Raw genomic sequence first — 27,533 nt, forward strand, 5'->3', positions numbered from 1 at the left:
AATTTCAGTCTGTTTTCCTAGAGAAACAAGATTTTTTCAGTCATATAGTATTTGTCTCTGATAATTTTTAGATGTGTTTCAGCCATACACATCTATTTTGGCCATGTTTGACAGTGTGATAAAGGTCTCAGAGACAAAACAGTATTAAAATATGTAGGTGGATAACATGCTCAAATGAGACAGATGCTGCATTACTTTATTATCTGGTAAAAACAAAATAAATGTCCTAGGCTCAGAAAAAGGTTCAGTTGGGGCTTACATCTTCAATAAACAGCAAGGTCAATCAACCACAGGCACAAATCTATAGGATAACAGGCTTCACTGGATTAGGTACTAGAGTTCATTGGGTTGCGGTTTGTTTGGAAATAGGACTTACCGACTTTCCTATGAAGATATTTTCCTTACTAGTTCACAGGAAAATTATGTTTCTATCAATTAGATATCAGTTCTGTTGCCTGCTTAACTGTTTTTCTTAAATCAAAGTATTATCACGATTTATCAAGCCTCCTAGACTTCAGGGAGTGTAGGGGTGAGCAGACCAAAGGGTGGATGTGTGCAGGGAGAAAGAGAATCTGACCATGAGAAAAGAAGGCAGTGGAAATTTTTGTGCGTTAGATATAGGGATGTGTCATTGTAGATCTCATATATTTGATTGAAACAACTCACAGCATACAGTAACAAACATCGACCAATGTAGTTGGTGCTGCTTCTTGAATGCTTCGTATTTAAGGAACATAGCATTTACTACCTGGTATAAAAAGTGCCAGAGGGTGTTTCTTTTCTTTGTTTCCCCCTTCTTTTTTTTCTCCCTTCACCTTACCCTACCCTACCCTACCCTACCCCCCTATTTTTCTCATTATCCCGTGGTGCTTTTTGTTGTCGTTTTATTTATTTATTTTTGTTTGTTTCATTTGATTGTTAAGTGTGTGCTCACTTAGAGGAACAAATAATAGGAACAAATAATTTGTTTGCAACTGTCAGGAAAAGCCAGCCTCTCAGCTGAGGGTGAGGGGAGGCAAGAGGAGGGAGATTGCAGTGCTAGTGCTATCTGGGATGGTGGCCCATAAGTTCCTTAAGGGTTAATTTGAGGAGTTCAGTAAAATGCAGTTGAGGATTAACTGGGTCTAGTGTTAATAATTTTGCCTCTGAATGCTAACAAATGAAGTGCATGGTAATCAATACTGGAAGGGAAAGAATATCAATTTGTTCAAGAAATGTGAATAAGACTGCATTTTTAAGAGGATGCCTGTCATCTTGCTGCTTTCTGCCAGGAAGGTAATTTGTATGGCTGGGGCTATGCAGAAATGCTAAGTTTCTGTTAAATCTTCATTAAAAAAAAATAAATAAAAAGTTTAAAACAAAATTTAAGTGGTCGATGATAAGAAGAGTAATGTGGTTACAACATACATGTGATCAAGAGTTTACTTGATTGGGAATCTGAGTCAAATGATCATGTTGACTAGATCATCAGCAGAACATGAAGTTGTGGGTGTTTTGACATCAGCTATCCCTTAAGTAAATAAACCTTTGCAGAAGGTTCCTTTCACAAGCTTCTTTCTAATAATTTTCAAGGATATGGGCCAGGGCTGGTAGCACTAGCCTATCCACATTACAGACAAATTCATTAACCACTGAGATTACTCAAGATTAATGTTAAACTATTTTTCTTTATGTAACTTAATATTTACTAGTTTCTCAATATTTTTATTTTGGCTGAATAATCATTTTTTGTATAATCTGGTTAAAAATTTTTTGTTCTTTTATGTCAAAATAATAATAGCTATAATAATAAATCTAGACTCTCTGAAACTCACCAAAGGCTTTAATGAATTTGATATTTTTATAATTAAATAATTTTACTAGAAATTTCCTTGGCAGCTCTAATGATGATCAGTAGCTTTTTCACTTGTTCTTTATTTTTCAAGAACAAAAGCAAAGAAAAAGTGTTTCAGAGGAACAATTTCAAATATTGAAATATATGTTTGCATTAAAATATTTTAACCTATATGAGATTATTTGACTATACGTGTATTAGCTCCAGGGGGATTAAACTGAGTGAAAAAAAAAAAAGTTATTTGGGAAGCATCATTTGCATTTTCAGGATTGCTTAATAAGCATTTTGTGTTAACAAGCACACTTTAGTCATTCCATAGGAGTTTAAGAGCCATTAATGGTGGTGTCATTCCCAGAATAATCATAAATATTTAGATCCCTGTAGTGAGTTTAATCAGTTAAAATATAAATTCTCCATAGTTAATATGCTGCCCCCAGAATATGTTTTTCAACTATCAAACTACTTTTTCTTCTATGCTGTTAATCAGTTTAGAAGAGGTAGCTTTTAATTATTTAATTAAGATGTTTTTATGGAATATGGGATTAATTTAATTCACATTTTAAGCTAGTTAAATAACCTCATAGACACGATTAAATGAGTTACATTGAATATCTGCTGTTCAAATAAATAATAAAAGCCTCTTCATGAATGACATCTAATCCCTTTAATTAAATTCTGTTAGGATTCCCTCTTAAATATTTATTTTATTATATGTTAAAAGACCAGTTCGTGTGCTATTCATTTAATATAATTTAGTGGAGCACCTCCTAGAAAAAATTGTTGATAGACATTGATATAGGTGTGAATGTTCTTGGTGTATTGGCTTTTGTTTTGTGAGACATTTATTATAAAGCACTCAAATCTACCACAGTAGAAACAGAAGTTTCCCAATTCTAATATCAAATTCCAAACAGACAAATTCTAAAATGTTGTTTTAAAAGTTCAAGTTATTTTTCTGAAAATTACACATTAAAAATAAAATTAACGTGAAAAATAGCAATATTCCATTCCTAACATTGAGTTACTTTGTTCAGAAATAAATTAAATGTACCTTGATACCCATGAATAATTGGTGGTCAACATTGAGCTCTGGGAAGTGCTGGATTTGATGATTAAAGAACTGATTTAGCAAAATATTGGAAGGTGTTCATAATTTTAAACAAATGAATAACTGTAGACTTTAGTTGTGAATGCCTTGTCCACGCTTGCAAAAGTCACTCTTAAATTTATATGTGATAGTGCCTTTTTGAGTCTGAGGCATATATAATCAATTTCTTTACAATAAAAGGTAAAATTATTTTGAGATAAAACATAACTTTTATTACCTGCATTTGTGTTCAATGAATAATCAAATTAATTCAAACAAGCCAAAAGCCCTAAGGATTAAACTACAACTCTTTGTTTCAAATAATGGCATTATATGGTACTGGTGAGTCCCAGTGCATTGGATTCTTCTCATTTGCACTCAGTTTAGTTTTGGTATTTTAAATAACACTACATTTGAAAAATCTCTTTCTTTAATATCTGATGGTGTCACTGTTTCACAGACAAGAAGAGAATAGCCTTACTGGGAAGAGAACACCCATTCTCATAGTTGCTCTCTTTTAACCTACCAAACACCTTGTCAAGCTTTTTTTTTTTTTTTTTTTTTTTCCTTTCCTGTAATGCTAATAACTTCTTCAGCTTTTGCTTGCAGTGGTTTATGTTATGGAAAGAAAACTGGACTTGGGAAGCTGTCTGTGGAGCACTGGTAGTTGGAACTGCGTGAGCAGGTGGGGTCACTTAATGTGAGAGGATGCAAAGAGGAACAGAAGGAATCGTAAGCATGGCAGTTACTGATAGGCAACTGCCTACTGATAGTAGGCAGTTTCTATCATCATAGATCTGTCACTTCTTGGTCCTTTCCCAGTCTTTTAAACTCTTTGGCTGTATAATCTTCTGTTCCGAGATAGACTTTATAGGTTGTTCAGTAGCTGTTTGCAATTCCAGATTATCTTTGAAGCAAGCACGTATTGACCTTGAACTGACAAAGATATTCTTATTAGTAAGAAGAGCATGTTCCGTGCTCTGTTTCTGCATAGTGATTGTGTGAAATGTGAAAACCCTTGGGATGTTGAGTGGACAAGGCTGTATTCTTCTGCAGTTTACCTTTCTCATCATGAAGTTGATCAGTGAGCTGTAACGGAGAGAAAAAGGATAGAAGCATGAGAGAGAAAATCCACTTACAGAGATTAGCCTCGATACGCATTGATTTAACACAACAATAAGAGCTTTTAAGAGAGGCTATACAGCAAAACAATAGATTTTCCATTTTATTACAATATGAAGAGAAAAAGAACTTATAAAAATAGTTATATAAATTAAATTAGATAGCCAGGAGAGAAAATTATATATAACAAGGAGAAAAATATTGCTTTGTTTGTTTTCAAAAGAGGCAGAAGTAAATTTATGGAAATTGCTTCTAGTTTCCAGCTCCAGTAGCTTTAACAGAAAATTCCATTAAAGAAAGATAAAAACTAAATATATGTTTTGTATAAATGTGTGACTTTTCCAAAGATGAAGAAATTATTGGAAGAACCAGAAGTTAGATATTGCTTTTTTCTTTTTCTTTTCTTTTTCCTTTTTCCTTGAGGGAGCTGGGAATTATTCATCTTGAATGTCTGCAGCTGTGGTGTGTTAAATATTAGTTTCACCTAACAATTCTTATTTAGAAAAGTATTTTGAGAATTATACACTGTATTGCTTTTTTTTGGTTACAGTATTTTGAGAAGCATCTTACTCATTCCTTTGTTGAGCCTTGTTTTTCTGCAGCACCACGGACAAAGGCCTTCTTCCACCTTCAGTTTGCTTTTTAATTTGACTTAATCAGTGAGCTATTTAAAGCTCCAGAAGATGGGTTTGCATGAATACAGTCAGAATCTAGTAACAAAGCAATCTGTATTAGTCTGCCTAGATTCTGGTACTGACTCATTGCCCTTTGGCACATCTATGGTATTGCTCACTATTAGCCAGCTCTTGCCTTTTGGCTGGAAGGCACTGATAGTCTTACCGTCTGTAGATGGGTGAAGAAGTGGAATATTCACAGGTCTGCACTCCCATGAGTCCTGCAGAATATAGTCTGCAAATTCTTCCTACAGCGTAAGTCTTGCAGGTTTTGTTGTGCTGCAGAATGTTTATGCAGTAGTTTCAGCTGGGTAGAGGAAGAAAACTATGGAAGTATTGATATTTTAAGACATGATATGATAAGGCTCTGGTGGTACTTGCAAGTCTATGGAATTAACCACATTAATTAGTTGCATTATACTTCAAAAGCCCAGTCCAAAGATCCACCAAGGTAATGCAAGGACTGTCTTCAGGATTCATTGAAATGAGGTCTTAAGATACATAGACATTAAAGGTTTCAGGTTGCAATATAAGAGTTCTTTGAAAGTACATGCCTGTCAGAGATTTAGCCAGCTTTTAGTATATCGACACACTTCCCAAATTTTATTATAAACACATTTGTTCTCTATGTAGATTTTAATTTACCTTGTTTATGCATGCTGTACATAAGCAAGAGTTGAAAATGCATTATTAAAGCTGGACTTTGTACATACTTTCCTATTTCATTGCTATTTCTGGAATTCACCTGGTCACTAATGTGTTAGGTTTATTATGTAATAAATGGATTAATTTGCTGTAGAGGATGTTTTCTGGTATTTTTTAGAAATATGGTACCTTGTTTTAGTTAGAATATTGTAACCCCCAAAGACCCTTTACAATATTTAGTCAGAGTTTCTTAAGTGCTAGCTTGAAAGCGTGAGCTTACTTGTATTAAGCAAGTAGTGATACATACCATATTTTAATATTGGTAAAATCTGATGAGCATGGAAACAGACCTAATTACATGAACTTATATTTATTAATGACATAATATAAGAGAAAAGACGAAATTGGTGTCACCTGTGTGTTAACTGCTTTGCCATTCTGACACGATATACACATAATTAAAGTGTCAGTATCACATAGTGCCGTAAAAGAATCTCCATATTCTCGCTCTACTTAATGACAGCCAAAAAGGTAACTGAAATGGACGCAATTTATTTTTTTATATCTGTGTGCTTTGCTATATTTCAACTATTGTATTTCTCCTTTCTCTGAGACTACTTGTATCTGCTTAAGCAATTTGAGTATAAAGGAAACAACAGAAATAGGCCAATACATATTTAATTTTGACCTATAGCCTCCTTCATGGAATTTAATTCTCTTATGCTTTCAAATTAATGGTAATTTATCTGAATAAAGAATCATATTAAACATGCCAGCAATGCATTTATTACTAATCAAAGGAAAGTATTAATTTTACAAAACTGAAGTTCCTGATTTTGCACCTTTATTTATATGAAGATGTTTGTACTCAGACACTTGTATAGGCCTCTGCTTACATGAGGTAATGCATTTAATTGCATGCACCCTGAAATCAGCAGGATTACCAGTGCATGCCATCTCCCTTTTAACTCATAGTTTCTTTTTTTTTTTCTTTTAAAGGAGTAAGTGGCACGTTTCTGTTGAATGAGCTAGACTCCACAAATAATTTCCCTGAAGCAGATCCACAGATAAATTTGATGTATGTGAAGCTTTGATGATAAATCAAGCTTTAGAGATGCTTGCATTAAAAGAGCATGGCAAGTTGTACAATCAAGTTTCTTGTCTAGGATAGAAAACATCTACAGATATCCCTTCTTAGAATACTTTTCACCTTTACAACACCCGTTAGATAGTATCATCTAAAGTTGTGCCATTGGAGGAACTGTAAGGGCCATGATCTTTTCTTTCCTATAGTTTCTTGTAGTTTGTAATGCCTTGAACTGAGGCTTGAAGTCTCTGAAGCAAAGGCTAAATTTTTGTTCTAGCAAAGTCTGTGAATAGAGTTTCTGATGCTTAAATAGTACCAGCAAAGCATTGGTCTTGCTGGAATTAAGGTAGCTTTGTGATTGAGTCAAACTCATTTACTTTAAGATTTCTGGTACAGACTAATAACATATTCCTCTCACCCCATCAGCCAGTCAAGAACAGCTCAAAGGTAGTTGAAAACTATTTTTGGACGTAAGATTTTTTCTCAACAGGTGAGCAGTCTACTGATGGCTTCAAAATTCAGTCTGAATTGAGATGTGTAGAAGTTCTGCTAATGTGAAGAAGTACGGCTATGATGACTTCACATCAATTGAGAATTTTATCTCAATCTGAAACTCATAATGGTACTCTAACTAGAAACATGCTACTATTACTGCAATACTAAATGTAAAATAATCACATTTCATTCTGAATAGCGTTAAGCACATTTTTCAATTGATATTTAATTTATTTTCTATTTTAACATAATAGATTAATATGACTTCCTGTGTATTGTCTTACGCATTTGATTTGTTTTAAACACTATGATATAGATAAGTATTTCATTCAATAAAAGTACTATGGAGTTAAGTGTCTAACAACAATACAAATAATTTAATTTGGTCTGGAATGCTGTTCTGCTCTGATTGAAATACTGCAGCTTTACTATCTAAATTTAAAGTAAGGAGTTGAAAGTTGCTGTTGCTATGAAACACAAAATGCTTGCAATGGACAACCTACTCTATTTATTTATTTATTATATTATCTAACACTATGATAGCTTTTAAGAGTATTCTTATCAATCTAGCCATGGCAGTCTTTCTTGAGCTGTCACTTCATTCAAAATATTGTCTTGAGACATGCTATTCCAAATAATGTCATTTTTTTTTCTATTTTTAATTCTTCCTTTTGGACAATGATTGAATTGTCTGTATATAATTGACCAAAAATGTTGTTATTTGTACAGATGAGAAATATGAAACCCATTTCATTTTGGTCTATTTACATGAGACTGTGATTCTGATCTTTAAAAGTAATATTTTCTGAAAGTAAACAAATAACATGCAAAAGATGCTAAAGAATAAAAGTGAATTGAAGTGAATTCAAGTGCTTTAATGAGTTTCTTATCAGCCCTAAATAAACTCCCTCCTTAGAACCTAGAGAGGTTCCTCCTAGAGAGCCCAGGTCATCCATGTACTTGTGTGTTGAGTGGAATGGTAGGAGACAGAATTGAAATGAAATTATGCAAAGGAAAAATGAACTTTGAGGAAGAAAGAAAAAGAGCTTGGGATACAATTTTAGGGTGATACATCTTGGGTGGGGAAGTAAGCCAGTATATTCTTTAGTTCAGTCCTGTACAGTCCTAGTTGGTAAGAACTCATTGATATGAATCCAATGTATTTATTATAGGGGACTCTATCTCAGTTCTTTTTTTCCCCTTCTTCTCCAACTTCGTTGACCTTTACAGCATGGTATATAGGTTATGAGATGACTTGAACTAATGAGGGTATCAGGCAATATATTTGTGTAAACATATGAAACCTCTTTATATTTTCTTGCTGTTTATCAACAAAATGTATATTTATATTCAAGACATTATGCATTGTTGTTGCCTAGAGTTAGAAAATGGATTCATATGGAAATTGCTGATAGAAGGGTGGAAAAATAAAAATGCTCTGACAGCATCCATATTCTCCCCAGCGTTGTCAAGAATTTGGCTGGCATTTTGGTGCCAGAGAAACACAATGTTCTTTACTGAAGTGATGCTTTCATTTCAGTGTTGAAATATGAGATATTTTTTTTCTGCAAGTGACAAAATTTCACTTTGTGTACTATAGAACTAGCCTTCTTAATCCTTCTTAAAACTAATCCAGACGTTGTGGAAGATTTTTGCTTCTTTACAGCCTAATAAGTATTGCAAAAACTTTCTTATAACTAATTCTTTTATTTTAGTTCACAAATTCATTTTGACTGTTTTAGAAACTCTTGCACTCTTTATTTTCCAGTGACTGAGCGTTACTGAGAGGGGTGTGTAGCATACAGTGAACTCTTGGAATAAGTAATCAAATGTTGAATTAACTGCAAATTACCTGAAAATTTAACATTGTAAGCAGTGTTTAAACATATCAAGTAGATTAAAAACAGAATATTGGAGGAGGGGGAGACTCAGCTCTGGTGACCATAATAATTTAGCTTTACAATTGGTTTGCCACATACTATGCTGGTGTTAGCTAGAAGAAAGGAGATAAGATTGTGCCAGATTAACTACCTCAGTTCTTAATTTCTTTCAGCATGGGTGTTATACTTAGAAGAGAAATACACTGTATTTTAATGGTTATAATACATAGAACGCTTATGCTATGAATACTTCTCTGTTTTTGAGGAGAGTAGGTTGAAACAACAAAAGTTGGGAAATTGATGAGGCAATGTAGCTGAAAATTTCTGAGGAAAGTTTGTTCTCTTTCTCTGTTGAAAAAGAATGTGTTTGGTTTCTCTTAACCTTTTGACATCACAAAGACAGGGAATGAAGTTTGTATCTCTTTCATTTCTGGTTGAATTGATTTGATATATGCCATTGGTTATTGAAGAAAACTTCTAACTGGGCCTGGCAATATATGAAGTCTTTCTTATCAGTATACAGAGGAGGATCTGATTGTGTTCTCCCAAGCTACCACTTCACTAGGGCTTGATGGAAAAGTAGGTAAGTACTGAATTTGGACAGTATCTGGGTGTTCCCCAGACTAATGGTGTTGAAACAACAGAAGGGAATCACCAATATTACTATATATATATATATATATATATATATATATATACACACACACGTATATATATATTATTTTTTTTCAAATCCAGATTGGTATTTCTTTCTAATGATTTTTTATTATTTATTTATTTTTATTTTTTTTTTTAAGTGTCAGAAAGGAAGACATTCTGCCTATTAGGCAAATGTTTCATACTAAAACAAGGATAGTCTGATTCTTAGAGGCACTAAGAAAGTTCAGGTCCTATTTAGGGTCATTAAATTTCCACATTCAATTTCCATGCAAGGAATAGAGTCAGGATACATACCTACTACTTCCATACTTAAGATACTTTGTATCTTAAGAACATGAGACTGCTGGTGATTTTGATTTTTACAATAGTTCTGCAAGGTAATACTTTCATTTCCCAAGAAGATAAATTCTGGTAAACAGAAGTGATTTATCCATGGCCCAAAAAAAGGTATTGGATGAAGCAGTGATAAATTGTGCTACTGCTGGTTCTCAGCCATAATAATGGGTGCTTTTAAAATAAAATAATCTTGGAAATGCATCCTCTGTATTAACCATAGCATTTATGTATATACAGATTGACCCTTTATAAGTACTCTGTTGTAACAGCAAAAAGTTTCAAATAGTGTCATAAGAATTTTGGAGTTTTGCATTACATTGCATCTGGATATCGGTAACTAGTTTATAAAAATTAGAGAATTGTTTCTCTTCTGTGTGCTGTGGGCCTTTGTGTTATGCAGGTGGACAGATAAAGGGACACAGTGTTGATGACATGCTAAAATTCTCAGAGGATGAGTAGATCTAAGGAAGGTAAGTAAGCTAAGGAAGGAAAGGACATCTGAGTCTGTGCTAAGCCATAATGACAGAACTTTACTTCCTTTCTGCGGAAGATGAGAAGAAAAAAAATGTCTGTGCTGTTTTGAGACCTGGTAGATATGTTGAGCGTAATGAATGAGGAAATCCCTAGCTAGCAACCTAAGCCCAATCATTAGTCTGAAGATATTACATGGACAGAGTTGATGAGTCTGTTGTGCTGTACTGTCTGGAAGAAGTTAAAGTATAAAATGGAAGTCATTTGTATCCCCTGTGAGAATGCAGTCCCTGCTGCAGCTTTCAGATGATAGATCATTTTTTAATTAATTTTTCCTACTGCTCTATTTTTTCTTTTCGCTTAAAAAATTTCTATTAACTTTAATTAACTTTGCCAGCCTTGCAAACATATTTGTAAATCAGCAAAAGGCATGCTGGTTCAGAGAACAAGGTTTCTCGAACTTCAATATGAACAGATCCAGTAGTTCTGACAGATTACTACTAAGGGCGCTCTCTATAATAAGAATAAGAATAAAAGAATAAGAATATCCTAGGTCTGAACCAAGGGAAAATAAAATCTGAAACTGGTGGTTTTCTAGCCAGCATAAGAAGAAAATCTGTAGATGACTATGAAACTCCCTGGTCATGTTTGTGGTGGTTAATAGTATTCCTGTGTCCCTGCTTTAACTCTTCTTTAGATTTAAGTGTTGCACTTTGGGCAAAGGAAGAAGATGTGGAATCATGAAGAAAACAGCCTATCTATGTATTTAGTTTGGCATAAGAAGAGCGGGGATATATATTTTTTTTTTCACTCGTAAAAATCCATGTACATCTCAAACAAATTGGGTATGTGAATAAGAACAGCAGATAAGAATCGACCTTGTTAGTGTCACAAAAGTGCTTCTTGAAGACCTAACACTCACTTGAAGACCTATCAGTTGTAGTGATTTCTGAGATGGTCTACAAGTAAGAGTCACCATTCTGGGTGTGTTCTCTACAAGTGCCCAACAATCCTTGTTTACTGAGACTAGATGCACAGTGCATGAGTTGGGCAAACATGACTCTTAGGCTGTAAGCTCTTTGGAAGACATCTGTGATGTGCAGACTCACATCACAGTGGAACTTTGGGATGGTTGGAGTCTAGGCACAATCACAAATAGAAATGTTTGCTAAAACCTGTATGATGTTCCCAGAAGTTGGTTACTGCCACTGGAACTTCATTGATAAGGCAAAGACCACTGTAAACATTGACTTCTAATAGGGAAAGAGAAGTGTTTTACTGTAACTTTTGCTAGTTTTTTGTTTGTTTGTTTGTTTGTTTGTTTTCCTAAGACAGACTACTACGAACTGTTCAAATTATCACTTTGCTACATGTGTGATGAATATTTCTCCAGCAAACCAAGCAGCATGATACACCATTCCCCTGTCAAACAGGAGTGTGTGGTTGGCCTGAGCCGTGTTGATATGAATCTAATTTTCAGTTTGCAAGAGTTTATGTCCTTGTGCTGACATTTGTTTCAGAACAGATGACACTTCAGAATAAAGAAAGTTAGGGCAATTTAAGCAGCCATTTAAAAAATCCACACAGCAGTAAATAAAGTATGAGCTACAGAGATTTTTTTTCAGAAACTTGAAAACATTTAATTAGGTATTTTTTTTTGAGAGAGAGAGTTCTGGCTGTTTTGGGATAAAAGAGTGTTATAGACAAAATAAATAACAAAATGTTAATCCAGGTCCATAGGAGAAAAATTTGAATGATTGGTGTAGCGTTAAGGTCTTTTCTTTTATTAACCATTACTCGTATGAGGTCATCAGGATTTAACTTGCAGTGTCATTTACTCCATAGGTTGTGTGTTTCATAAAGCTGTGCAGCTGTGTATGGCACATGAAAGGATAATAATATGCATACAATATTTAGCAGCAGAAAAGGAAAACAAAATACATATTTCCTTTGTAATCCTAATGGATCACTTTTTTTTTTTTTTTTTTTTTTAATGCAAAGCATCAGGGAGCGTACATTCACAATGTGTATTACAGAAGCTTACATTTCACATTAATTATTTTGTAACTGAGTTTCTTTCAACATCAGACATAAAAGTGAAGGGCTTTTTGTTTTTGCATTAATTGCTGTCTTTGTGATAAAGCACATTTTGCTCCTGTGGCTGATAAAATAATCAGCATTAGGGTATGTATATGAATATTCCCTTAGGGTTCACTTCAAAGACTATAAATGAGGCAGATATTCATACGCATGAAGAATTGGTTTAGTACTGTGTGACATGCTGTTTGATAAACACTTCTGAGGCATACCTTATAGTATGCAACACAAACAAAATAGTATGTCTTTTTAAATTTGAATTATTATTATTTTTTTTTAATCAGGAAAACATTTTTTTCATCAACACATCACAACAGAAGATCATTATAACCTAAACATTTTAAAACTTCTGCAGGTTGGTTATATTCTCTTTCTTTTTGGAGCACAAAGATGTGATTTTAATTTTTTACTTAAGTTCACAGAGGTATAGCCTGCCACTGTTATACCCCTGTTTATACACAGGGGAGCTTCACTGTGGATTGAGATCAGAAAGAAGCCAAATCTGGCATCCCTAACCAAAGCTTCCTATGATACCTAATCCAGAAATATTTGTCTGGTAGCACTGGTTTGAAAACAAGCATTCATGCTTATAAAATGTCTCTGTATTTATGATTTTGGTAATCAGTACACAATACAATTAATAATAAAAAAAAGGGTATTCAATACATGACTAGATATGTCTTGGGCATAGATCAAAACTTCTACAGAGGCACTTAATCATCTTGTACAAAGTAAATGTTGATGGATGTTACTAGTACAATAGCATGTAGCAATTCTAGTTCAACACTGAAACAAAAAATCACATGGGTTTATGTTAATCGGAAAGCAGATTAAATATCAGCCATCCTTTGCCCTTACAGCATTTGCAGTACTCCTGGTAAGATCAGTAGGGAATTTTTAGGGAAAACAAACAAATAAACAAACAAAAAAGTTATCTACTACATCTAAATCCTTATGCTTTGCCCCTTTAAAAGCCTATTTTATTATGGAACTAATGAAGAGTGCATGAAGTGTAAAGGAAAATAAAAGGTCAGTAAGAAGAGCTACCTCCTTGCAACATGGGCTTTTTATCAGCTAAATAGTGATGTGAATTTCCTGGATTTGAAATGTTGCTTGTTTTTTTTTTTGTTTGTTTGTTTTGTTTTGTTTTGTTTTTTTCAACAACACTGACTGATCAGGCTATTCCTGAGCACACCTGAGGGACATATAATTCTAGACTAATAGACTAATAGGACTTTTATTTGCGTACCTACAACTTTGCATGTACAGATTGCTCCTTGCTCACTATAGCAAAAGGATTTTTGATGGTAGGATTGCTACTTGCTGACCATCTATGTAATTTAATCTGGTTCTCTCTTTATATGCTATGTGTTGATTCCCAATCTCAAATTCAGGACAGTGAGAAGGAAGAAACTAATTCCTGAGTATCTGAGTTCTCCATTATGCTCTTCTACAGACTTCCTTTATAATCTTGAGTAAATTGTTTATTATGTTTCTCACTTATTTATACTGTTCTTCAAAAGATGAAGATCCAGCAGGGCACTTTTCAGGGCACTTTTGTTTCTGTATTACACAGGGGGATGGTATGTCAGGTAAAGTGTTATTTATTATAGGCTGTCTCTAGTACCAGTTCTTGTCCTTCTGTCTTTCTCCACAAGGTCTCTTTTTCCTGTGTCTTCAGCACAGGAGTGCTTTCATTTCTTCAGACCTTGGTGTAGTATTTGTAACTGATGTATTTTTTCAATCAAACTTGATGCCGTCTTTTTTGAAGATATGACCAAAGTAACTTGCTTGCTCTATACTGATTGACATTTGATGTGAAAATTTTGAGATCATGTTCTTGTTTCATTAGGCTTTTGTCATTTTCTTTGCTTCTGCCATGTATTGTATTGTCACTAAGGATGAATTTAATTCCCGTCCCTTCTGTTAGTATTATATGTACCATTTTCCAAAACACTTTCAGTGTCAAAGAGGATCTAGCCTTGAAGAGGTGATTTTTCAAATAATGCTAAAATAGTTTGGTGTTTTGCTGGTATTTATGAACTTGCAGTACATTGTGTGCAGTAGTGACAGAGATGATGCAATTTGGGGCTTGTAGGTTTTTATGTTCCCGTACTGTTTCTTTGTTTGAACCAAGGGTTCTGTAAATATACGAACTGCCTGGGTATTTTCTTTTACAGTCTAATTGCTGAGCTAATCCGTTCTGATAATCCTTCCATCTTTTTAACGCTGCTGAACTGTGCCATACTGTGGAGCTCTTTATTTGCCTTAGCCCTTCTTGTTAATCTTGAGAGCATGATCCTTAGTACGTCTCAATCAAATGGTATTTGCACTCTGTATAATATCCCAGAAGACATGCTTTGCATTTGAACATGTCAAGAAACACTATACTTGTCTCTCCCTCCTGAATTTTCCTCTACTGTGACATATCCTGTGATAAACTCCATTGATATTAGGTCTTTCTATCAATTTAGCAAGATTTTCTTTCCTGAATTTTTTAAAGTATTTTACTACTTAGAAAAATATAAATACATATTTGACATTTTAAGCTTTGTGCCAGCATTTTGCATTGAGTTCATATAATCATAAAACATCCTGAGTTGGAAGAGACCCACAAAGATCATCAAGTCAAGCTCCTGGCACCACACAGGAAATCCAGAAATCAGATCCTATGCCTGAGAGCGCTATTCTAATGCTTCTTGAACCCCAGGCTATTCTAATGCTATTCTAATGCTTCTTGAACCACAGAATCTCATGGGGTCATGACCACTTCCCTGGGAGCCTGATCCACTCCTTCTGTACAGAGCGAACGGGGAATATACCCAATGCAACTTCGAACAGGTCTTTTCACAGCAGACCTTTTCACTTGCCTTGAGCATTGTACTGGGTTTACATGGTAAGGGCTTGGTAGTAGGGGGCTGCAGGGGTGGCCTGTATGAGCAAAGCCCAGAAGCTGTTGCACGTCAGATCTCAGACGGCTCCAAATTGGGAACCACAGCTGGCCAGAGCCAAGACAGTTGGGCCTCTGGAAAGCAGATTTAAGAAAGGGAAAAAAAACTGCTGTGCAATAGCAGCTGGGAGGGAGGAGTGTGAGAATGCAGAGGGAAGCAGCCTGGCAGATACCAAGCTCCCCTGCAGCCTGTGGAGAGGCCCCTGGTGGAGCAGGCTGTCCCCCTGCAGCCCATGGGTCCCACATGGAGCAGATCTCCATGCTGCAGCCCATGGAGGAGCCCCCAGTGGAGCAGGTGGATGTGGCCTGGAGGAGGCTGCGGACCATGGAGAGCCCCTGCAGGAGCAGGTCCTGGACTGGAGCTGCAGCCCATGGAGAGGAGCTCATGCAGGAGCAGGAGGTCTGGGGGGAAGCTGCCGGTGGGGGGAACCTGTGCTGGAGCAGTTTGCTCCTGGGGGTTGGATGGACCCTGTGGTACAGAGCCATGTGGGAGCAGTTCTCGAAGAGCTGCTGCCAGTGGGAAGCCCCTGCAGGATCATGTCAGGAAGGACGGCATCCTGTGGGAGGGATCCCACGTGGGGCAAGGCCAGAGACTGACCTTGAAGGAGTGGTGGAGATGAAGAGTTAAGGACTGGCTGCAGCTTCCATTTCCCCATTCCCCTGTGCTGCTCAGAGGGAGGAGGTGGAAGAGGGTGGATGAGGGGAAGGTGTTTTTAGTTTGTCTTCTTTCTTTCTCCCTTCTCTAGCTTGTTAGCAATAGGAAAAAAAAAATGTTAATCACCCTATGCCAAGTCTGTTTTGCCTGTCACAGTAATTGTTGAGCTATCTCCCTGTCTGTATCCCAACCCTCGAACCCTTTCTATAGTATATTCTCCCCCACCCCATTTTTCCCTTTGAGGAGGGGAATTGAGAGAGTGGTTATGGTGGAGTTCAGCTGCCCAGCAGCTTAAAACCGCTACAAGCATAGACAGACAAACTCTTAGCAAGGGGTGTGACAGTAAGTGTCCGATTTTCTTCATCTCCACGGCATTAATAAAGCCGTTACTCAGGATAGGCTGCAAGATGGACCCATGAAGATCCCAACTACAATTATGATTATTACAAGATCCCAAGTACAATTATGAGTCACTTATCACTATTATTTGTTGATTTTCAGTGGGATTCCTTTGTGAATTATTTCACAATTAGCAGGGAGAAAACACTAAAGTTCAGGCAGAAGAAATTCCCCTTACATTTGGAAAAAAGAAAAAAAAATATTGTCAAAGTGAAGTCTATAAAAAGGAAGAGCTTTTCATTTTATTTTCACCAGCGATTACTTTCACTCTTCTTTCTGCATTGTATTGCAATCCTTTCAATAAATGCTCAGCACGTAGACTGCAAAGATTTCTGCCCAGCATTCTGTGTATATGTTATATAAAAGTGCTCATCTAAATGAAAAGGCACTTCAAGGCAGAATTAGGGTTCCATATGTATTTTGGGCTCTGTTGAAAGTATTTAATCTGTTTTGTGCAGCCCCTAGCTATTGTAGTACACGTAAGAAAATACGATGTTGCAGTGCTATCTGATGAATAATTAAGCCTCAGAGATGGTGATTTAGCATAAAAGATGTTTCTGTTTTTTTCTTTTTCCCAGATAAAGGATTAATATGATGATCTATGACAATTTTGTATTTCTGCTTGTTGTATTCAGAATTTCATTCTCAAATACTCTACGTATTATTTCTTTTAACCTGCATTTGACTCAAGAATCATGTTCTAGAGATGGAGTAGAGTTGGTCTGGAGAAACAGTAATATATGGTACAAGCTGGTGCTAATCTTTATTCATTTGTGAGAACAGGGATTGGTGAACACAGATACAAAGAGTGCTTTACTGGCAGTATTGAATGGAACAGATACCGTGCACTTGAGATTTGTTCTATATCGTCGGTGAATTATTTTGGTTCTCTTGACTGCAGTATGTCGTCTAGCAGCTTCTACTTTCCTGTCTGCAATATGGCTGATTACATTAGGGTATAGGAAGGAAAGAAAATGGTTATGCATTTTTTTCTCTGAAATGTGAAATTCTGACAAAATATAAATTTTTAAATATGATTGAAATCTCAACACAAAATTCCTCGATCTCTCTCTCTGTAAAATGCTGATGAAAAGGGACACTAGTCTTTGATGATGCAGTTTCAACAATTTGAACGGGATTGGAGTCAGTGTAAGGATAATGTCAATGGTTTTAGTATCCTTGAATTTCATCTAGTTTTACAAAATACTGTTATCTGTCTGCAAGACATTATTTAATGTAGTACTGCTTGATAGTCCTAAACCTTGTGCTGTTCATCTAGCCAAAGCACTGCATTCCTTCTCTTTTGAGGGATCTGGAACTGTTCTGCAGGGTGGGAAGAAACTGAAGGAAGCACACAGATCTCAGCTCCTGTTACCTTCTGTTCACCACTCAGAGGTTCATCCTCTGTATTTTCTTGACCTGAGCAGCTTTGTTTTTTCTTCTCCAGTATTGCCTTTTGTATAGGAGGTAGATTCACTGGAAATATGTGGAGTTACCAATAAGCTATCTTACTTTCCTTCAGCTGCTACCTCAAGACTTGTCAACATGTTTCTAGTCAATTGAACCCTGATAATGAATAGGCAAATGGAAAAGAGTAACCTCTGCTTTTTGGACTTAAGGGTTCTATATTCTCTGTTTTGTTTTGCCAAAGTCATCTTATTTGTTTTTCTTCTTTGCCTCTCATTCCTTGTTTTCTGTTAAACAGCAACAACGTAAAATCTTTGGAAGAAGTCTGTCAGTATGTCACATTCAGGCTGTTCCAGAAGAAGGGAATCAACCTAGTTGTGGTCATTGGATGCTTTTTTTAAAAAACAGGCTTTGAAACAATAGGAATGTTAACAAAGATAATATTCCTTATGGTGTAGAAGAAGAGCAGAGCATCTGTTTGAGAGCACTGGTAAGGAAATGATGTTATTTTTCTCTTTAAGTACAAGTACTGCTCTCCTCAGGGCAAGGTTTTACCTAAAAGAACTCTCAAACACTGAAATAATTTATTCTGAAGTTTGGATATTGCTGTTAACTTTACTTGCCGGGAGTCCTTTTTGTAGCAATTACTATTGCTATAACACACTTCTGTATGTGACTTTTATCTGTTTTTGATACCGAAGCTTTGACAGTGAGTGCCAATAACATACATGTACATACAGAGTCTGGTATGTGCTTTCTCCCTCTGAGCTCTGTTCTTGTTATTGCTAGTTGTAGATACTGAAGTTTCTTGTATATTCTGTTTTTATTCTATCATTTTCTCTCAGAAATCTGAATTTCTCTCACTCTCCTTGTGCTCACTTCTTCCTTTAATTTTGCTCTTTTGCTCTCCTCTATTACTGTAGAGATCTACTCTGTTCCTTGTTTCACACACGAAGAAGCAAAAACCAGCCTCTGAAAACAACAGGGCTTTCCTTTATGACAGTTAAATCTAGCTATACCCCCAGCACCCCACAGCTATCCCTTTTACAGTTAAGCTTGATCTGAATTCACACTTGCTCTGAAGCACCTTTCCTCAGATTTTATCCCTCCCCATCCAATGGTTTAATTTCTCAAGGTTAACTCTTGATAAGGTCTCCATTAACTTCCTAGCCAAATCTGGTATTTCCTGACCTGTCATTTATTTTCAGCGCAACTGACTGTTCTTTCCTTTTTTCAAACTTTTTTTTTTGTTTCTCCTGGTTCTGTTACACGTCCCAGCCAGCTTTTTGTGGTGCTCTTGTTGGTGCATCTGTTTTTCCTCTTAATTTCTTCACTTCTTTCCCTGTTAGGGTAGAGTTTCATTCACAAACACAAATTAAGGGAGCTCTGTTCTGCTCCTGTCCAAACTGTTAGTCTATCCCTGATATCTCCAGCTGGTGGTGTCTTATGCTTGAATTTGCTGTCTTTCAGGAAGGAATTGGACTTCCTTCATAGACCTTCTTTGTGTTATTAATTGTGTGGACATCAGCAACACTTTTGTGAATCTGACTTCCTTCTTGACTTAGACTTGTCTCAGAACCTTCAGATTTTCCAGACTGTTGCTAAGTTCTGCAAGCACTTTCCACATAATGTGCACAAAGTTGTATTGTGCTTACTCATTGACTAAGCTCCAGTCTGGGCTCTTATCATCTAACCACCTTGATTATTATTATTACGTTCACTTCCTGAATTTGACGATTTGCTTCACTGTGATCTCTCTAGGATGTTGCTTCAAAGAGCATTGATTGTTTTGATCATCTACTTTTTCTGTATATGTTGTCAATGATTATCTTCCTCCATCATTGATTAGCAGTTTGTTTGATACACCTTTGGCATCCTTCAGGGACCATCCCCACTCTGTCTGTTGTACCTCATTGATTTCTGTCTTTTCCTTTCACCCATAAAAACACCTTCCATAACTCAATCTTATTGTTTTCAATAGTGAATATTTATGTTCTTTGTTTCAGAAAGATCTGTTTATGGATCTTTAAAACAACCCTGTTGTAGTCCTTCAAATCCTACTTTGTTTCTTATTTTTGTTGACAAATCAGGTTGTTATTCTTCTGTGAATGTAGGTGAGTTTTTTTTTTTTATTATTATTAATTTGTTTATAGCTCCCTGTGTGCTGTTTTCATTCGAACTGTAAGATTTTTCTTTGAGTATAGAAGATGGCTTTTTATACTAGAGTTCGTATAGTGCCTTGAAGTGTGAGGCCGTGGTCCATACTTGAGGTCTTCTGTTGCCAGGAGTTTCTTGGCATAGCAGTTGCAAGGACATCTTGTCAGTGTGTAAAACACCAAGGACACTGGGATAGCTGCAGAGCACACACCTTTTTTTTTCTCATTTTGCAAAATTTGCCTTTCAGCTTAGGAACTGTTCTCTGGCATTTGTAATGAAGACAATAACAGTTTTCCTTGGGTGGCTTGGGTGGCTCCTTGACTGATGCTGTCCTGTGTTGACAAAAGTGTACTTCAAAACAGATTTTAGTCCTACCTGCGAAATTGTTATTAGCTGTTAGTATGCTTATGGCCTATGTCTTTCAGTTCTGATATATACGAGTTATTGTCTTCCTTTTTAAGGCAATAATGCAGTTTTTTGACGTGATTTTGGAGTGCTTCATACAACAGTTGTCACTAAAACTTGTACAACCCACTTTTAAACTGAATAACATAGTTATTTACTGTTGTTTCCTCAAAACATCAGAATACATCACAATCATTAATTTACAGAGGCAATTCCTGTTGCTCATTTGTTAGTGTTATTAATACTTGGAATTGCTGCTTCACTTTAAACTATTATTAATTTTTTTTTTTATGCAATGCTAGTCTGCTGTACTATTTCAGATAAGAAAAGCCATTACAAAAAATACAGCAGCTTTTCTTACTAAAGCTGAATATTTTACCTTTCAGATTTCAACAAACATAATTTTTAGATGTCCTGTATTATTTTATTTTAACACCTGCACTCTTTACGTAACTGAATTGTAACAGAACATGAAAATGATTAAAAGATGTTCAAAAATACTTTATTATGTTATTTTTGTTTATACCTTTGTATGTACTCCCTCAACATTGCATTATTAACTGTATTTGTAAAATTAATGTTAAAAAAATTAATCTCTTCAGTGGAAGGGTCACTTGCTGTCTCTATATAACACATACACTTGTGCAAAGAGATAAATTTTTTAATTTATTTAGTTTTGATACTTTTGAATCTATTTTGCAAACCTTATCACATCTATTCTCAGCCTAAGGTACTTCTGCTGATACAAGACCATAAGTACTTGTATCAATTTCGTTGTTTGAATATTTCAATGATGCCAGAAATCTGCTTTTGGATATCAAACCTGTTATGGTAGCTGAAAATAAGTTTACAGAGTAACCATGTTGTTCGCAGTGTGATTTTTTTTTTTTTTTTTTTTGATTGGTATACAGCTGGAAACATATTTGGATAATGGAAGTTAATTTTTTGGGACCTAAAGGGCTAAGAACCATCAGAGAATGACCCATTGTATTAACCTCTAAATAGTTCTACTTTTTGTTTAACAGTGTCTTATCTAGCCAATACGTCAGTCTCCTAGCTCTGCTTTGGGAGAGAATGTTATTTATGGTCAGAGGGCATTCTCCAATCTTATTCAAACCTTAGCACCATCCGTGGAAGCTGTTGTTTTCTGGTAGGTGTACTCTCATATACCTGTCTGCTTGGGAAGGATTGATGATTCAGTCCTATTTCATATGTCATAGATCATCAACATCCACTAAATGCTGCCCGCAGAAGGAATGGGATTAAACTATTTGAATGTTGAATGTTCACAGTCGCTTGGTTCTCAAGGTCATTGTTGCATATGGTTGCCTTCAAATAATTCATAGTGGTTACTTGCTCATTTGCTGTATATGGATTTTTTTTTTTCCACCAAAGAAAGCTCTTTTGAGAGAACTTTTATCAGCAAAGTAGGAAATTATCTGGTGAATATTAATAAGCTTGTCTAGTGCCTGATACTTGAAAGTAAAGCTTAAGTGTTTGATCCTTAGCTGCACTGCAGTCAGCTTGAGCCACTCAAGCAGATATCATAAGTAAAACAGAGAGAAAGACGGAAAAACAAGAAAGGGGTTGTTGGTGATCATTACTTGAAACAAGTGGCTTTACAGGCTAGAAATGAAATGTTCAGTTCTCTGTTCCTGAATAACTGAAGATCCAATCTGCTTCTTTCTTAGAGCACAACATATCTGCTATAAATTAAGATGCAGCCTAGATGCCAGGGCAGTGAATTCTGACTTTTCACTCCACATAGCTAAAGCAGCTGAGGAGTTATCCTGGCAGGAGGGAGAGGCCTCCATTTCCATGATTATGAAGATCATGTCTTCCTGACCACATGGAGGGAAAAAAAAAAAAAAAAAAAAAGGCAGCTTTTTTCTGCTTATGAATAGAATCAAAATCAGAGGGGATTTGCAGCAGCTCTTTATCATGTGCGCAACTGGGGAGCATGGCTCCCATTCCCACAATGCCTACTCAGGGCACTGCAGTCAGTCCTCAGCATGGTGCAGGGATGGGTGAGTTTCACCTTGAAAGCTTTAAGCTTGGCGTCTGACATCTATGATTACATTTGCAATTCAAGTTAGTCTATTTTCTGCTTTTTAGGTTTTATTCAACTGAATTTAGTGCTTGTGAAAGATGTTGGATTGTTATTTCTGGTGACTGATATATTTCATTTATCCATGTAACAGATACAGCTTAAGTAGTGGCAATGTAGTCCTAGCCCTGTCCAACACTACCACACTACCCTTTCCCAAGTTACTGATGCCAAGGAAATAAGTCTTAGGAGCGATAGCAATGTTTGGTTTTCATATAGCTATGGCAGTACTAATGAGTAGCTTTGTGTGGATGAACTTAGGGAAAATCTGGACCTATCCACATTGTGCAGTACTAGGGAATAAATGATGGTGAGCGTCACCTGGTAGAATCAGTAATGATTTCAAATGTTCTATATTAAAACTGTGGTAATCCAAATAGGTGAGGTACGTACATATGTATCTAAACTTTACTTTGTGAATGGAAGTAGTGTATCTCATGGTATTGGAAAACAAAACAAAAAAACAAACAACAAAACATCAATGGAGTTTCACAAGCACATACACTTAGCATATAATGCAGTGCTATTCTGTTCTGTCACCAAATATCTGGAAGAAATTAATAAATTTGTCTTAATAAAAACAGTGTAATAGTAAATCAATCAGAATAATTTAAAGATCGTGATTTTTACTATGGTAAATTTTAGTTCGTATATAGGGTAACAAAAAGTATGTTTGTAATATGGGGATAACAGAATATGGTAAAACAGCCTGAGAAAGGAGTATTACACACAGGACTGAGGTACAGGGAAGCTTAGTGTTGTGATACCTCAGTTAAGCATCTACAAACTTGAAACTGGAATTTGTGATTACTACTAGAACTTGGATTAAAACAGAGACAGACACCGAGTGCAATGTGCTACTGTTGTTCAATAAGTCTCTGAAGACCCCAGTTTGAAGTAAAAAGTGCAGTGTACATTTCAAGTCATTCCATCTGCTTGAGATTTAGATTAATTGCTCAGTGGTATCGAGAGTATTCTTTCTTTTTCAGGTTTCTAGGATGGAGTATAATATAAAGGTAGATTCATTGGGCTAGAGAGAAAGTGAACATAGGCATGCACCTCTAAATTAGGAAATGCAGCTGAAAGCTGAGTCTTGGATATCTCTTCCTAATTCAAGAAATTATAAGCAAGCAACCGTATAAACTTGGAGTAGGAATAAAGAAAGAATTCTTTAGTTTGTTCTGTGCTCCTGAGGAAATAAAAGCATCAGGTAGTAAATGGAACGTTTCCTGAAAGTAAGGTATGTAAGATGAAGTATTCCTTCATCTCCCTGTGCACGAATTGAAATAGCTACACTACTCTGAGTAGCTGTGTAGGTGCATTTGAATTGTTTCTTTCAAGAGAGGGGATTGAGTATAAGTGTTTTAAGATTTTGGTGGGTTAACTGATCTGTTAAAGACACTGGGGGGGGGAGGGTACCATATCCTCCAGACGTATTTTTAAGGACTCAGAATACTGCTGCAATTTTAGCTATAATTGTTCAAAGTGCACAAAGGACTTTTGTTTTTGGACCTTGCTGAGAGATAACCATGAAGCAGTTGTCTAGATCCTTGGCTATGTCAAGACCCCAGACACTTCTAGTCTTCTCAAGCAGAATTTTGGTAATCCTAAGGAACCTGATTTTTGAAGCTGGTAGGCCTATGAAGTTTAGAACTGTATAGGTTAATGAAGCTGAATGGATATCATGATTTTAAATGTGAGCCATCTGCAAATCTCACTTTCAGACTTAATGTATGGATTTAGACTTGAAACTGCCTGTCTTAGTCAAATAAATCTTAGCTTCACTAAAACCTGGAAGCTAAAAGTGTGAAATATAATATAAGGTAGGAATAGAAAATCTGAGTTACTTCTGTATTTGATGTTATGGAGGCTGGTGCTAGACTACTGCTTTCAGATTCTCTTTTCAGCCCAGAATTGTAAGACTTGTGGAAAAGTTGAGAAAGATTTCAGAATAAAAAGGTACAAGAGTGAATCTGGAAAGAGATAGGATAATGTAGTAAGAAAACTTAGAAGTGAAGTTACTGACATTAAGGTATAGAGATGGTCTGAGTACTGCTTACAAGTATGTTTATGGGTATGATATGTCCAGCAGCAAGAAATTCTCCAGGGCACAGGAAAAATAACAGAAGATTCATATGTTTGAAGCGAGGTAAATTCAAATTAGAGTAAAAGACGTGTTTTCAATGTAAAGTACTTAACTGTTAGAAGTCTTTTTAGGATGTGGTGAGTTCTGTAAATTTAGTTTATTATTTGAAGTCTGTGAATTTGAGGCTGCATGTCTTTCCAGTTGTAAGTTGTAAATCAAACAGAAGTTTATGGACTGACTATAATGGTTACCACAGGTTCTTTGGCTTGTGTTGTGCAGGGAATAATTCTAAATTTAGCTAACTGCAAACTATTGCAGACAAAACTATTGGTAAACTACTACTTGACACTTTACACTCACTGAGGTATAAAAGGTTACCTCACTGAGGTAAAAGTGGAAGATGCTAATTCCCTTTGATCCAACATCAGCATTCTAGGACTGTGTGTAAACAGCTCTCCTGTGGTGCATGTGAAACCCTCACGGGAACCCAGTTCTCCCTTATTTTTAATTCCCCCATGTGGCATTTTACTCATGGTAGAGATAAGTCCTCAAAATCTGGTAAAATGAGTAGGGAGCTATTAGTGATTACACCCAGCAGGACAAAAATGTCATTTAATGTGGTCCCTGGCTTTTGCATTATGTGCAGTACTAAGTCAGAGTGGGAAAAACAAAACAAACAACAAAAAACACTTTTTTTCTTGCTATCTCTGAACACTGAAGTTATTTCAGCTAAACTATCCAAGTGGCTGTGTGAGCTTGGGCAGTTTTTTTTCAGGTTCAAACAATCCATGCTTACGTAGCACAGATGTGGCAGGTAGATTTGCACTTAAAAGCTGTTTGTTGGTATTGTTTGGGAGAACTGTAATTTATCAAATATTATGATTCCTATCAGCATTACTATATGAATATATACATATGGAAGAAAGAACACTATATTACATGATCTCTAATCACTCCTCCATTGCTTTTTCTTAGTGAGTGCAAAATGTTGTTAATCATTTTAAAATCATCCAGATTTTATGGTTTCTTATGGATGATACGCAGCACTGGTGAAGACTGTACATTGAATATTGTGTTCAGTTTTGGGCACCTCAGTGCAAGAAGGATATTGAGTTGCTCAAGCTGAGGAAGAGCAATGAAGCTGGTGAAGGGACTAGGAAACAAGACTTACCAGGAGTGCAGAAGAGGAACTGGGGTTGGCTAGTTTGGAGAAAAGGAGGCTTGGGGGAGATCTCATCGCTCTCTCAAACTACCTGCAAGGAGGTTGCAGTGTAGGGGCTGCTGGTCTCTTTTCTCAGGTGATAAGTAATAGGACATGAGGAAACAGTCTTAAGTCATGCTGGGGAGGTTTAGATTGGACATAGGAAGAATTTCTTCACAGACACAGATTAAACATGGGAACTGGCTGCCCAGGGAAGTGGTGGAGTGTCCGTTCCTGGAGGTATTTAAGAGATATGTAGACTGGGCACTAAAGGACATGGTTTGGTGATGGGATTTGGCAGATCAAGTTGATAGTAGGACTTGATGATCTTTTGAAGGTCTTTTCCAACCTAGATGATTCTGTGATCTAGTCTCCTAAATTTGGGCTCATATTATGGAATTTTCATGTAAGTTTATAAAACATTAAACCCAAGTAGGAATGAGTAGTCCATTCAGAGCATAGTTGGAAACATCCCGTTTCATTTTTCCATGGAAGTAGTGCTTAGTTCATCTTACCTATATAGCTATGCTTGGTAGTTGTCAACAGTAAAAAATCTTGTATTTCATTTTATGTAAATCATTTCTCTTGTGTGACTGACCAGATTCTTCTTTTATAACAGGATTTTGTTTTTAACTGCAAAAAAAAGAAATTCCATAAGATTGAAGCAATCCAGAAGTACCCATGAACAGTAAACTGCTAATTTCAACCCTCAGACAGAAAATTGCTGAGTTATGAGACTAATAAATACATTCAACTGAAATCAGGATTGCTTCGTGAACAAATACCAGTAAGAATAAATTTGCATTGATTACAATTAGTGTCAAACTGATTTCCTAGGAACTGTAATCTTAATTATGATGCCAGTTCAGGAAATACTTAAGCACATGCTTATAATTAAGCACATGCTCAGTCCTTCATTGATTTAGGGCCTCTTCACTGAAGTATACGTACGGGGCTGGCAGACACACTGGTAAGTTCTGCAGAAGTGCTTAACTGCTGGGCTCAAATTCTGATTTGTTTTGGTATTAGAAGTGAAACTGCAATTCATTGTTGAGTTATTTAGTCAAGGGCTGCAATTCCTGCTGGCTGCAACTGTATGCCTAAAACATGAATGCAAGCACACTAGGAATTGCATTCAATAAATAAATAAATAAATGTATTTGTTTGGAGATTTAAACAGGTGGACACTAGTTTTCTTTAGTAGAGGGCAAGGTCTTAATTCAAGTCAGGGAATCTAAGAGGCTTTCCCTTTGCAATCTTCATGATTTATGTAGTACCACGTTCATGATTAAGATTTCTGTGTGAATAATAATAGGCAGATGTAGTGTTCCAAAACCAAAATCTTGATTTGATGTGCAGTGATTTATTTTTTTTAGCTTTAAGTCTAGATATAATTCTTAGTGTTTTATTAATCTTGCCTATTTCTCTCTTCTATATTCTTACCTAGTGTGTGAGTGATAAGAATCCTGTATTTGTGCATATTTATATTGAAGGAATTCTTCATAAAATCTGGGATTGTATAGATGTAGGTTACATAAAAGCAAATGGCCATCATCTAGCCCCTCTCCCCCCCCCCCCCCCCCCCCCCCCCAAAAAAAAAAAAAAGAAAAACAACACACAACCCACTGGGATTATATTCTTAATGATCACTTTATGTTACAACTTTGCTGAATTTCTTCACTTGACATTTTAAAGCAAAATGCCAGTTTAAATGTATGCATTTCATTTATTTACATGTCTGAGATTGGATTTTCAAGGCATTTTCTTGTTATTTTACC

The 27,533-nt window shown here is 36.0% G+C and overlaps 1 long non-coding RNA gene across 6 annotated transcripts in view; it reads left to right on the plus strand.

The window, feature by feature from the left end:
* Positions 1-27,533, plus strand: part of LOC137855975 (uncharacterized) — a 209,626-nt gene that overhangs the window by 115,538 nt on the left and 66,555 nt on the right. The window contains exon 6 of one of the 6 annotated variants that reach the window (XR_011096105.1): positions 6,940-7,808. The exons of the other annotated variants lie outside the window; for them this stretch is intronic. This is a non-coding gene — a long non-coding RNA (uncharacterized lncRNA). Of the gene's footprint in view, positions 1-6,939; positions 7,809-27,533 lie in introns of those variants that run through there. 6 annotated transcript variants of the gene reach the window in all.

This window comes from Anas acuta, chromosome 4, assembly GCF_963932015.1.
Source record: "Anas acuta chromosome 4, bAnaAcu1.1, whole genome shotgun sequence".
Classification (NCBI taxonomy): domain Eukaryota; kingdom Metazoa; phylum Chordata; class Aves; order Anseriformes; family Anatidae; genus Anas; species Anas acuta.